Source organism: Gossypium arboreum, chromosome 13 (genome assembly GCF_025698485.1).
Source record: "Gossypium arboreum isolate Shixiya-1 chromosome 13, ASM2569848v2, whole genome shotgun sequence".
NCBI classification, from domain to species: domain Eukaryota; kingdom Viridiplantae; phylum Streptophyta; class Magnoliopsida; order Malvales; family Malvaceae; genus Gossypium; species Gossypium arboreum.
The window spans coordinates 120,540,334-120,554,145 of NC_069082.1; the positions used below are offsets into that span (position 1 = coordinate 120,540,334).

Consider the following 13,812-nt stretch of genomic DNA (forward strand, 5'->3'; position numbering starts at 1 on the left):
TGGCTCCCGAACCCATTTTCTGATTTCGTAGACCAAAACTAATGATTTTAAAACAAAACATTTTATAAGGTGATCCAATCACACCTAAAAAGATTGGTGGCGACTCCCGTTTTCATTTTTCTTAAAGTCGATTCCCATTTTCCAAAACTCGATTTAAAAATGGTTTTGACAATTGCCATCTCTCATAATCCCGTGTTTCATGGGCTAAACATTTTAACATCAAGTTATGATTCCTAAGGGAAGTACAGAAACATGGAGATGTGATTCTTGTCTATTGCAAAATAGAAAATCAAGTTGCAGACATTTTAACCCAGCCATTGCCTGCTTGCAAGTTTGAGTATCTAAGGTTAAGACCTTGTATTTGTAGCTCCTAAAGTAAGGAGGAGTGTTAAGAAAATGCTTCAGGACTGAAACATGTCCAAGTGTGTGTGTGTGTGTTTTTGTTTAAAGTTGATTGTGTCAAAGTTTGTTCCTATTTTTAGGAATTAATTATTTGTGTGTTGCTTAAGTTTAGGAAAAAGTTAGTGGGTTGTTGATTTTATTTTGTATAAATTCTAAATGATTGTTGAATAAAGTGGTTTAGTTTCCTTCATAAAAAAAAAAGCACGTGTGTTTTTTTTTTTGTTAAGTTGATTATGTCAAAGTTTATTTTTTTGCTAAGTTATTTGTGTCAAAGTTTGTTCCTATTTTTAGGAATTAATTATTTACGTATTGCTTAAGCTTAGGAAAAAGTTAGTAGGTTTTTTATTTTATTTTGTATAAATTCTGAATGATTGTTGAATAAATTGTGTTAAGTTTCCTTCATCCATTAATTTTTTTCACTAAAATACTTACAATTGGTATCAGAGTTGTATTCTTAAGGGATCTGTGAGTGAGCGTGTGAGGTTGCTATGTTATGGACGTCGAAGCAAATTTCAGTTTCTCTTTAATTTCTCTACCGGTGTTTGATGGAGACAACTACCAGGTTTGGACAGTTCGTGTGGAGGCGTATATGGAAGCTTTGGATATTTGGGAAGAAGTGGAAGAGGATCATGAAATTCCTACTCTCTCACACAATCCTACCATGGTGCAGATCAAATTGCAAAAGGAGAAGAAGACAAAAAATACAAGGCAAAAGCCTGTTTGTTCACTGCAGTCTCATCTACTATCTTCACTCGGATTATGACTCTGAATTCAGCATATGAGATATTGAATTTTAAGCGTGTCAGAGTATGAGGGAGATGTAAGAATAAAAGGAATGCGTGTGCTAAACTTGATTCAAGAATTCGAGTTGCAGAAGATGAAGGAAACATAATCAATCAAAGAGTATTCTAATAGGCTATTGGACATTGCAAACCGAATTTGATTACTTGGTTCTGAGTTCAAGGACTCAAGAATTGTTGAAAAAATTCTTCTAACAGTGCCTAAAAAATTTGAGGCATCTATTTCAGCCTTGGAAAATACCAAGGATCTGACACAAATCACTCTTGCAGAGATTATCAATGCTTTGTAGGAACAGGAGCAAAGAAGAGCCATGAGGCAAGAAGGTGTTATTGAAGGAGCCTTGCCAGTGAAGCATCATGAGAATGCCAGGAACAACAAGAAGAAATTTTTCAAAAAGAATCAGAATTCTACTAGAGAATCTTCAGCCAACAACAAAGTAGGAGTCAAGAAGAGTTCTTATTCTTTATGTCGAAACCATCTTTAAATCTAGGTACGGATGTATCCCGAAAGTGATCCACTATCCTGCACGGAGGCAAAAACCTCACGAAGGTGTAGCTTCTCACTCCCACTTAAGGGTGTGACCACAACGGTCATGCAAATGCAATGCGTATCAGAATATAGCAACACATGCAATAATACAAACACATGTAATGCAAAGATGATTAAATTTTAAAATTTTTAATTTCCGACATTAAGACAAGAGATAATCAATTACACGACTTGACTCTCTTATTAGTCCCCAGCGGAGTCACCAAGCTGTCGAAACCATCTTTAAATCTAGTTTTGGAAAATGGGAATCGACTTTAAGAAAAACGAAAACGGGAGTCGCCACCAATCTTTTTAGGTGTGATTGTATCACCTTATAAAATGTTTTGTTTTAAAACATTAATTTTGGTCTACGAAAGTCGAGAAAACAGATTCAGGAGTCAATTACGTACGAGGAAGGGTTAGCACCCTCGTAACGCCCAAAAATTGGTACCTAATTGATTATCAAATGTCTTTAATGTCGGAAATTTTAAAAATTTTAAGGTGCAATCCCCTTTAGAATATTTTGATTAGGGTTCACTTGTATGAAATGAATCAAAATATCACATCCAGTAAGTTAGGACGCAATATTTTTAAGACATTCGAAGCTAAGCTAACCTTTTTGAAAATCTCTATCTCGAAATAACAAAACGCCATGTCTAGTAAATTAGGACACAACGCTTTGAAATTCCACGAAAGTTGCTTGTATTTTGAAAACCTTAAAAAACTTAGAAGGGTGCTTGACTATTCGAACTCAACGAGAAAATTTGCAACCCAGTAAGTTAGGGCACTACTTTTCTCGAAGCTTCCCAAATACCAAGCATTGCCTTTTTATTTGAAAACTTTGGAATCTCCTTTTTGATTAATGCATGAAGAATCATGTTAACATCATAGAATAACATACAAGATAGCATATTATCATAATAGGTAAGTAAAAGTATGAATTTAAACAAATTTTAAACAACAAACATGGCAAATTTAAAACATGTAAAACATACATACAAAAATATATGACATACATTAAAAATGCATAAGTGAACATATAAACATACATGGTATATCTCTATATACATTTTAATAAATTAATAGACAAAAGATGATGCATTAACATAAACATTCCTAAAATAATATCAACATACATGTCAATTCTAAAATATGACCTTTAATAATAATCACAAAACAAGATTTAATATATAAATGATATGTTTAACATATATATAAAAAAATTAGTGTATATTAAAATGTAATATAAAGTGAGTAATTATTAATAAAATATATCTAAAATATAAATAAAAATGCTTAAAATAAGTTATGTATAATAATATAATATGAATAAAATAATAGGAAATATAATATAAAATAATAATAATATAATAAGTATTTTGCATAAAAAATATGGTAAAATAATTAATATGTAATATATAACATATAATAAAATAGATATATATATATATATAATAAAATATATAATAATAAAATATATAAGAAAGATAAATTTTATAAGGAATATTAAATAATAAAATATAGTATGTAATACAAATACCTAAATAATTATAATGAAATATAATATAGTATATGTATAATAATAATAATAATAATGTAACAAATATTTTACATATAAAAATATAATTAAATAATAAAATAAAAATATACAACATATAATGAAATTTATGAACATATATAATATTACAAATAATATAAGTAAAATAATATATTATTAAATATAACTAATGTTTATAAAACACATATATAAGATAAATTAAATTAAAGGTATATAAGGATCAAAATTAAATTTAATTAGGGAATTTAGGGTTAATTGCAAATAAATAAAGAGAACTAGGCCAAATTGAAACACGGACTAAAGTCGAGGGACTCACTGGGTAATTTACCCTAATCCCAAACGACACCGTTTTTCCGAATACAGCTTTAAAGTCACTATGAGGATTAAATTGAAACAAAATTAGAAAATTAGAGCTAAATTTAAAAAAATAAAATTAAATTATAGAAATTAAAAATGCAAGAGGACTGATTGGGAAATTAACCCACTTTACGAAAACACGCGGATTCCTCCCCTGGTAATCGGGTCAACGCGCGGATCCTCTGTCTAATACGGTGCCGTTTTAGTGTTTATTGAATTAAGCAAAATGACACCGTTTTGGTAGGGTTATATAAGCCCCAATTTCGGCTTTTAAAGTCATTTTAGCCTGGTTTTGAAAAAAAGGGAAGAAATCCTCTGAAAGAGGATTTGGGGTTCGGTCTGGGGTTCTGTCGAGCCTTCGTTCCTGGTCCTCTCACGCGCTCACGCGCCACCACGTACAGTGGTTGGAGTTTACCCTCTTCCTTTCAAAGCGAAAACTCAGGTAACTCCTTCGCTTTACAATATTATCAGTTTTTACCGAAAATTAATTTATACTTGTTGAAAAATAAAAACAGAATATAAACTTAAATCACCTTTTTAAAAAAACTGCTTGAACTTCATTTTTATGAATATCTGTATGTATTTTATCCTCTGAAAAAAAAATCGGTCGTCTTTTATAATGAAATGATTCGGCTTTTATAGCCTCTATTTACAAGTTTAGTTTATCCCTTTTCGATTTCTTGCCTTGTTTGCTGCTATTTTCTTTCCTCTTTTTTAGGTACCAGCGAGGAAGGTAGACCACCGGCGTTGATTTGGCCGTAGACCACGGCCTGATTCGCAGTCTACAATCTCGACTTTGATGGTGGGTAACTGAAGCGACGGGATACGAACAGACGCGTTGATTGCGGCGCCAAACAAGTCTGTTGTCGGCTAGGATCTCGAGGAAACTTTGCGGCGCGAACCCTAGCTAGGGTTCCTCAGAAGCTGAAAATAGTTTGGGCCTTTTGGGCCATACCTGCTTGTGGGTTGGGTGTAAACGGGTTAATGGGTATTTTTAGGTATTCTGGTTTAAACCAGTTGGGTGTAACCGAGTTAATGCTTCTGGGCTTCAAAGATACCCAAACTTTGGGCTTTTGTAAATGGACTGCTAAATAAACATTTATTTATTTTTATTATTTTTGGTTTTAAGGCCCGGGCGAATTTGGGCTATTACACTTTATGTCAACATTGCAATAGAAAGGGTCATCTCCTTATAAATGTTGGAGAAGACTATATGCCAAGTGCACCAAATATAACCAAATGGGGCATAAAGTTGTAATTTGCAGAAATAAGAATCAACAGCAACATGAAAAGACTAAGCTTGCTAAAAAAGGCTTTAAAGTTATTAAAAAAGGCTTTAAAGTTACCTTTGAAAACGAATATTGTTTGATTAAAGATGCAGCTAATCAAGATATCTTCAAAGTAAAAATGAAATAAAAGAGTTTTTCACTTAATCTTTTAGAGGAAGAGCAATCTTCTTTTCCTCTCAAAGAAGATGTCACACAGATTTGGCACAAGAGAGTTGGACACTATCATCATTAAGGGCTACTACAACTAAGAGAAAAGGAGTTGGCACTTAATGTTCTCAAGCTTAGTGATGCAATCTCAAGCTACAAAGCGTGTCAGTTTGGAAAGCAAAATAGGAAGCCATTTCCGAAATCAACCTGGAGAGCCACTCACAAATTGCAGCTCATCCACACGGATGTTGCAGGCCCTCAAAAAACTCCTTCTTTAAAAGGTAGTAATTATTATATTGCTTTTTTTGATGACTTCACTAGAATGTGCTAGATTTTTTTTTTTTTTTTTGATGTTTAAATCAGAAGTAGCTCAAGTTTTTTCAAGGCAAGAGTTGAGAATGAAAAGGGTTGCAAAATTCAGAGTATAAGGTCTGACAATGGGAAGGAGTACACTTCGGCAGAATTTGACAAGTTTTGTGAATATTTGGGCATAGAGCATCAGCTTACAGCCCTGTGCACACCTCAACAAAATGGAGTTAGTGAAAGAAGAAATAGATACATCATGAAGATTTCGAGATGCGTGCTACATGAGAAGAATTTGGAAAAGAAGTTTTGGCAGAGACAGAAAATACGACTGTATTTCTTCAAAATAGGCTTCCAACAAAGGCGGTGAAGGAACAGACACCATTTGAGGCATGGTATGGTTACAAACCATCTCTGAAATTCCTTAAAGTATTTGGTTGCTTGTGTTTCACTCATATTCCACAGAGTAACCGTGATAAGCTTGATAGGAGAGCCTCACCATGTATAGTTATAGGCTATAGTACTGTTAGCAAGGCTTATAAAATTTTTCAGCCACAAACTGGAAATATTGTATCTAGTAAGGATGTTCACTTCATGAAGGATGAAGAGTGGAGCTGGGATGATGCAGAGAAGAAGGGTCAGACCATGACAGCTATGATACGAATTGTAAGTATTTTAGTGAAAAAAACTTAATGGATGAAGGAAACTAAACATACTTTATTCACTTGATACAAAATCCCTTTAAGTTTTTTTTTTGTTAAGTTGATTATGTCAAAGTTTGTTTTTTTTGTTAAGTTGATTATGTCAAAGTTTGTGTTTTGTTAAGTTGTTTGTGTCAAAGTTTGTTCTTATTTTTAGGAATTAATTATTTGTGTGTTGCTTAAGTTTAGGAAAAAGTTAGTGGGTTGTTGATTTTATTTTCTATAAATTCTGAATGATTGTTGAATAAAGTGTGTTCAGTTTCCTTCATCCATTAAGTTTTTTTTTCACTAAAATACTTACATCTAGGGTAAACTATGATCATTAGGATTGTTAGCATGAACCTTCTTTTTGGTTTGGCTTTGAAAAGATATGAAAGTTGTATGGAAAATGAGGCAACAAGCTGGGTTGATCAATGGGGTTTTGAAGGGATTGGTTCTATAAAAGATGAGGATGCTGCTATTGCCACGAAAAAGATGGCAGCAAGAAATCCCAAGGACAATGTGAGTTTCATAAAGCCAAGACAACAGCTTTCATGGGAGCCAAGGAACTCAAGCTTGGGGCATCCAAAGCCATAAAATGGGTCAAGAATAAATCCCAAAAAGAAAGAAAAAAAAACTCCAAAGGAATATACAGATATCCACCGGAACATAGTTTTTTCTTATTAGAAAATAATAGTAATGGGTGCCTATAACGATGGGCCTGGATGGAGCGATGCTAGGAGGATTAGAGATGGGGTGGAAAAGCAATGGCACAATGGTCAGTTTGGGTATCGAATGGAGTGGTTAGATGTAGGAGTGAGTGTTCCATCGAATCGAATCAAATTGAATGAAAAAAATTTTAAGTTTATGGAGTTGATGAATCATATTTTATCATTCTAATTCAATTTAAAGCTTTCTTGAATCAAGTCAAATGAGATGAAATTCGATTCAATTCGATTCGAATCGAATTGAATTGAATATATTTAATTCAATTCGAATCGAATTGAATTGAATATATTTATTCGAGTTAAATTAAAAAAAAATAACTTTGGGTCCTTATAGCCACTGCCACCCACCGTAATCAAATTTGTTATTAATTTTCATTCCTTCATAATTTATTTATTAATATTTTATATATGGATTAGCTTTTCTGCTTGCTTAGTTGTTTCAATTATCGTCTGATTCTTGTCAGCATGTATTTTGCACTTAAAAAATATATTAAGTGTATAAAGTGTTATTTTTAATAAAAATTATTTTAAAGGTAAAATGTGAAGTTGATACCAATATAAAATTTTAACACGAATATTTTATGAAATCATCAATAATTCAATTTTAACAAAAATTGATCCAGATTCACATGATTAAACAATTCAATAATATAAATAATACAAAATGTAAAATTTAATTCAATAATATAAATAGTAGACATAAATTTGGAAAAAAATTTAAAGTTTAGGAGGAAATAAATTTTTATAGGAAAGCAAAAGGAAAAAAAATTAAGGGTTTCGGGGAAGTAAAATTTATTAGGAGGCATTGAAAGTTTTAAGGAAAAAAGAAAAAGGAAAAAAATTTTGGGATTTGGGAGGAAATAAAATTTTTAGGAGAAAGTAAAAGGGTTTGTAAGGGGGTTGAGGGGAAGTGAAGTAAAATGATTTGATATTTAGTTTATTCGAGTTATTTGAATTTGAAATTTTAACTCGATTCGAACTTGAAATTCGAAAAAAATTTAAGTTGATTCGATTAACTTAATTAATTCGATTTGAAAATTCTGAAATTTGAAAAAAATTGATTTTTTGAGTCAAATCAAATTTTATTCACCCCTAATTGAGGCGTGTGTCCAAGAGTAATTAGATGGTGCAGCTGAGAAGAAAGTCAATGCAATAAACAAGGACGAAGATGGTGCAGAATGATTTTGATAGGATGACAAAAAGGTTTGACTTATGTTAGAGGGAAAATTTGACCCAAAAAATATGTAAAATTAATGGGTGACTAAAATGAAAATTTCTTCGATAGCAGTGATCAAATTGTAAGTATTTTTATGACTAAAATGAAAGATTCTAAAAGGTTTGATGGCCAACTATACAGTTTACCCTAAAACAAATTACAACTAAGATTTTTTTTTCTTGTAAGTGTTGGATTTAATCCAAATCAGCCCCTCACAAGTAGACTATTTAATCCAATGGGTTTACTCAGTTCAAGGCCCAATACCCAAACTTCATATTTTCCTCTGGTTTTTAAGTGTCTCTAAAGTCTTCACGCTCTCACTCTCTGCAATATCCATCTCCAGCAGCCACTGAGAAAGGAGGTGTGTTCTTTATTTTTATTTTTTTTCTCATGTATTTTCCTTCTTTTCCATTTTACTTCCAACTCCAACTCTCAAGCTTGTAGATTTAATTGAGTTATTCAAAGCCTCTACCTTTAAGCTTCTGCTCGATTTTCTTTAAGATTGTCAATCCCTTCTTTGATATAGGAAGTTATATACATTGGTTAAAAGTGATGAATTTATTAATGGGTATTTAGCTTTAATGGATAAAACTAACTTCTTTTCTTAGAAAATGTCATTTTCAATTATTGAGCTTTGCTTTCTCAAACTAGGTTATGTTTAATAGTTGTATCCAACTGTTAAACTATGCAGACAATTTTATGGAGCTATTTGTTTTATGTTATTTGGTTTTTTTTCTTCTTTAATTGTTTTGTTTCTATGGGTTACCTACGATGCCTTGTTGCTGAAAGCATGAAAACATGCTCAATTTGAATGAACATGAGAGTGGAATAAGAAATTTACAAATTCAGTTCATTGTTCAATTTTGGATATCAAACAAGTTGCTAATGTGAAATGATTTTAAGAAATGCCATTTTCTGATGCTCAATATACCATTTTTAAGCCTTTCTCTTTGGTGTTAGCGAAATGTAGCTCAAATTCTTTTTGCCCTAGAGGGCTAGGTCTAAAGAAGCAACAACTGCAAAACGTAGGACTCATAGAAGTGAACTTAATATGTTTATATGTTAATGTATGATAAGAGTGAGTTTCTTTACAATTGATTTTAGTCATCTTGTCTTGTTTCCTTTTCGATGTGGTACATGTGATTGGTATTTTCTGTTTATTCCTTGTTATAGTACGGAATTTCTTTGAACTTGCAGCATAATATTCCTCTATTGGTTTAGTCAATTAATGAGTATCAAGGTGGAAATGGAGGTTACTGGACTGTAATTTCTACTGCAAATGCTCTGGTCTGCACAGTTGCTCTTCAAATATGGAATAGATCCCAGAACATTCTCTGTTCCTTTAGGACCCTAACCTCAGTAAATTCTCTCTAAGGTACTTCTGTTTCGAAAGATGACTATTTTGCACCTATCCACCACATTTCCAACATCAATCGTCGTGAAGTACATCCAGAGGGCACTCTCAACCGCATGAACCTTTCTGTGAACTCTAAACTTGTATTTCGCGTACTTCGTTTCTGCTCAAACTCCCCTGCAGAATCTCTTCGCTTCTTCTCATGGGCCTGTTCCCACTACACCCCACCTCCGTCAAATTTGAGGAGCTAGTCAAGATCCTCATTCTCCATAGGAAGTATGAATCCATGTGGACAACCATTCAAAAAATGAAAAAGCAGCAGCTTAGCCTTTCTTGTGATACCCTTTATTTTATCTTTGAAGAGTATGGGAAGAACGGCCTCATAGACCAGGCTGTGGAAGTTTTCAACAAAAGTACTAATTTATGTTGCAAACAGACCCTTAGCATTTACAATTCATTGCTCTTTGCACTTTGTAAGGTGAAGATGTTCTATAGAGCATATGCATTAATCCGGAGGATGATTAGGAAAGGTGAGGTACCAGACAAGAGGACATACACAGTTCTGGTGAATGGATGGTGTTCCTCCAGGAAGATGAAGGAAGCGCAAGACTTCTTGGAGGACATGAGCAAGAAGGGGTTTAATCTTCCGGTTCGAGGTCGAGATTTGTTGATAGAAGGTTTGTTGAATACAGGTTATCTTGAATCAGCCAAGAAAATGGTAAGAAGAATGACCAAGGAAGGGTTTGTGCCTGACATTGCTACATTTAATTCTTTGGTGGAAACAATCTGTAAAACTGAGGAGATTTATTTCTGCATCGATATGTATCATAGTGTTTGTAAATTGGGGCTTTGTCCGGATATTAATACTTACAAAATATTGATACCTGCAGCTTCAAAAGTCTGTAGGATTGACGAGGCATTTAGACTTTTAAATAATTCAATTGAACAAGGTTATAAACCATTCCCTAGTTTGTATGCACATATAATCAAAGGCTTGTGTAGGAAAGGGCAGTTTGATGATGCATTTAGCTTTTTCGGTGAAATGAAGATCAAGGGTCATGCTCCAAACAGACTGGTCTATACAATGTTGATAACAATGTGTGGACGTGGAGGCAGATTTGTAGAGACAACAAATTATTTGGTGGAGATGACTGAGATGGGATTAGCACCAATTTCAAGGTGCTTTGATATGGTTACCGATGGTTTAAAGAATTGTGGGAAGCATGATCTGGATAAGAGGATAGAGCGGTTGGAGGTTTCCTTCGATGTGTTTGATTCGCAATTGAGAATTGAAGATTATAGCAAACCCCATTGTCACAATACTTGATGACTCAATGTAGCTATTAACTTCGAAAGGTCGGTTGTTTTGAGATTCGTTTACTTCTAATTTAGTTTCGATTCATTCTTATTTCTAACCTTGTTCGATACTAGTTATACATTTTAAGTTCTACCACACAAAAGTCTCATTGAGAATTACTTGGTTACTTCTGTCTCTCATATTTCTGCATTTAAGCTTCGACCAGTTTACTTAATGAGGCTTGATGCAAGCCTTTCAAGAACAATTGTGTCAAGTTGCTCTTTGATGCGGTCATTAAGAGCACCAAAAATATCCTATTCCCTGTAAAATAGTAAAAATAACAGTAAAGGAGAAGTAGGGTCGAATCCTCAGGGACCGGATTGTACAAATGCTCGTTTTTTGAAATCCTGGACAATTTCTTGGCCAAGAAAACTTGCGTTCCTGGAAAATAAAAAAAATAGAATTAAGAATTTCGATTTGGAAAAATAAAATAAAAACAGAATTTAAAGTGAATTGAAATTACAAAATTATATAAATTGCGGAAATTAAAATGAAGAATATAAAAATAAACAGAGTTTGGGGAAAAAGAAGTTTCTTATGTGGCGAGATTTCAACCTTCGGTTGTCTCGTTCCATCTTGTATTCTATCATTGGCTTTTAAGTAACCCTTCTCGAGTAGGATAAGCCAGTTATAGTGGAAGAGGACACCTACGACCACCAGCTCCAAGGATTTAGACTTAAAATTTGGCGGAGCCGGACTCTAGCCAATAATCGCTTTTTTGGGACTATCTTCTGCTAGATCATCACTTCTACCACGCCGTTTTGTCTCTTGGATTTGCTAACCTCTGATGCAGAAAGCCAACGAACCGACTATGCAATCTTCCCAAAACATACAAAGCGGTCGTTCCTTGCACAAGTTGAAAAGATCACCTATTAAGGGACATGGACGGAAGCGTTAGCCCTGTAATGCGGAGAAGCGATGAATACTTTGTTGAGAAGGCTAAGCGCGGGTTCTAAGTCTCATGAACCTTTTTTGGGGGGGAGTTTTGACAACCTTCGGCTAGATTGGTTTAGTGGCTCATGATTTTTGGGGAAGAAATAAATAAAATAGATATGGAATTTTTATTGAAGAAAATATGGAGAAAACAAAAAACAGAGTTTTTGGGAGAGGGAGTGTTTTCAGGAAAAAAAATATGTCTAATATGTGCCACTCCATCCCCTATTTATAGTACTAGAAAACCTAGTCTATTCCTAATTAAATTCTAAAAGATAAATACAAATAAATAAAGATAATTAAAGATAAATGAAAATAAATCCTAAAATTAAATCTAAATAAAAATCTTTAATAATATCCTAATATAATTGAAATTAAAATAGAGTCTTGTGCTATAAAATCTCTTCTTTTGTATTTTAGTCCTTGGGTCTTCCATGTTTGCATTTTTGGCACCACTTCTCTCTTTCTTTGCATGTTGGCCCATTATATCTTCAAATTCGCACTTTTTGCCTTTAAATTTCTTTTGCCTCCAATTTAGTCCCTAAAAGATAAAATATCATAAAATAACCCAAATTAGTAGGATCATACTCAAAATAAACATAAATTAGCACATAAAATATGTCGTTCTAGAGTATTATCAAATTTCCCCTACTTAGCCCATGCTTGCCCTCAAGTATGGTTCATGTCTACTGTGAAAATTAAATCCTGGCATGAAAGAAATACTACTCCAAAGTTTTATAAAAATTAGTCAAAATGCATATGAAAAATAAAGAGAACCCTTAGCTTGCTTTAAGTAAAATTTGAAAAAAATATTCCAATTAACACACAAAAAAATTAAGATCGACTTGGATTCTTTCATGAAAATTAGGTAATTTAACAAACCTATCAAGACTTCTCCTTTAGTCCCCCAATTTTATTAATACCTCCTTCTTCTTTTTTTTCTTTTTTTAATTCTATTTATTTATTTTTACTCAAGAATATATTGAACCTTTTGACGTGAAGAGAGATGACAGCCAAGCACCCCACCCCGGTTACTCAGCCCAACACATTCCTAATTTTTATTTTTCTTAAGAACATATTGAACCTTTTGACACGAAGAGAGATGACAGCCAAGCACCTCACCCCGGTTACTCAGCCCAGCACATTCTTAAAAATTAATTCCGGTTAGCGGAGTTTTACCTAACACGTCACACAACCTTTTGACGTGAAATAGGATGACAACTCAAGCACCCTACCCCGGTTACTCAACTAGTCACGTCTTAAGCTGCACTCATAACCACGGAAACATTATTATTATTAAACGAAATTTTAATTTTGGAGGACTTAGGAGCAACAATCAAGTGTCAAAAATAAGTTTCAACAACCACCTTAATAGTAATGAACATATTTTAAGCATGCAATTGTATTAAATGTCCTCTTTGTATTTAGACTTAATCAAATTTACTAAAAGCAAAATAGAGTTAACTTTATTAATCAAAATTATTCATCCTAAAAGAAATAAAATAATGGAGATGCAATCAAACAGGAAAAATCATAACTAACTCAGTAGACAAAAATCATGCATGTGGGTCAAACAGTGGGCAAGTCGTGGTCAAATTCTTGGGCATGAAAAGAGGCAGAATACTCTTTAAAAAAAATTTATATGGGCAGCAACAACCAAATCAGCATCTAAAACGATAGAAATAATAAGGAATGTCTCCCCCTACTTAAAACACATAGTCCTCGATGTAGAATAAAAAAAATAGGAGAAAAACGTGTAGAGGAACTCCCCGAATAAATAAAATAGGAGAAAAATGTGTAGAGGAACTCCCTGTGTAATTAATGTCGTTCGCGTATGATTGCAATGAGATCTGCTAGTTGTTGTTTGGCTGCAGGGTTGTCTCTCCTTATCTTCGTTTCGATTACTTAGAAGAAGAGAATTATATTATTATCTGAAAATAATAAATAATAAGTAATAAAAATAAAAATAAAAATTGGGTTGCCTCCCAATAAGCGCTTGTTTAACGTCGTTAGCTCGACGCCTTGAATGGTTCTATGGTGGCTCTAACTGAATTTTTTCAACCGTGTGGGCCTGAAAATTTTCGTAAAATGGCTTCAACTGTTGGCCATTGATTATGAACCGCTTTCCTGATTCTTCACTTTCTATTTCAACTGTGCCA

At 33.3% G+C, this 13,812-nt stretch overlaps 1 pseudogene; it reads left to right on the forward strand.

The window, feature by feature from the left end:
* Positions 1-6,764: 6,764 nt before the first annotated feature.
* On the forward strand, positions 6,765-10,690 carry LOC108462594 (pentatricopeptide repeat-containing protein At5g18390, mitochondrial-like; annotated as a pseudogene).
* Positions 10,691-13,812: the final 3,122 nt, after the last annotated feature.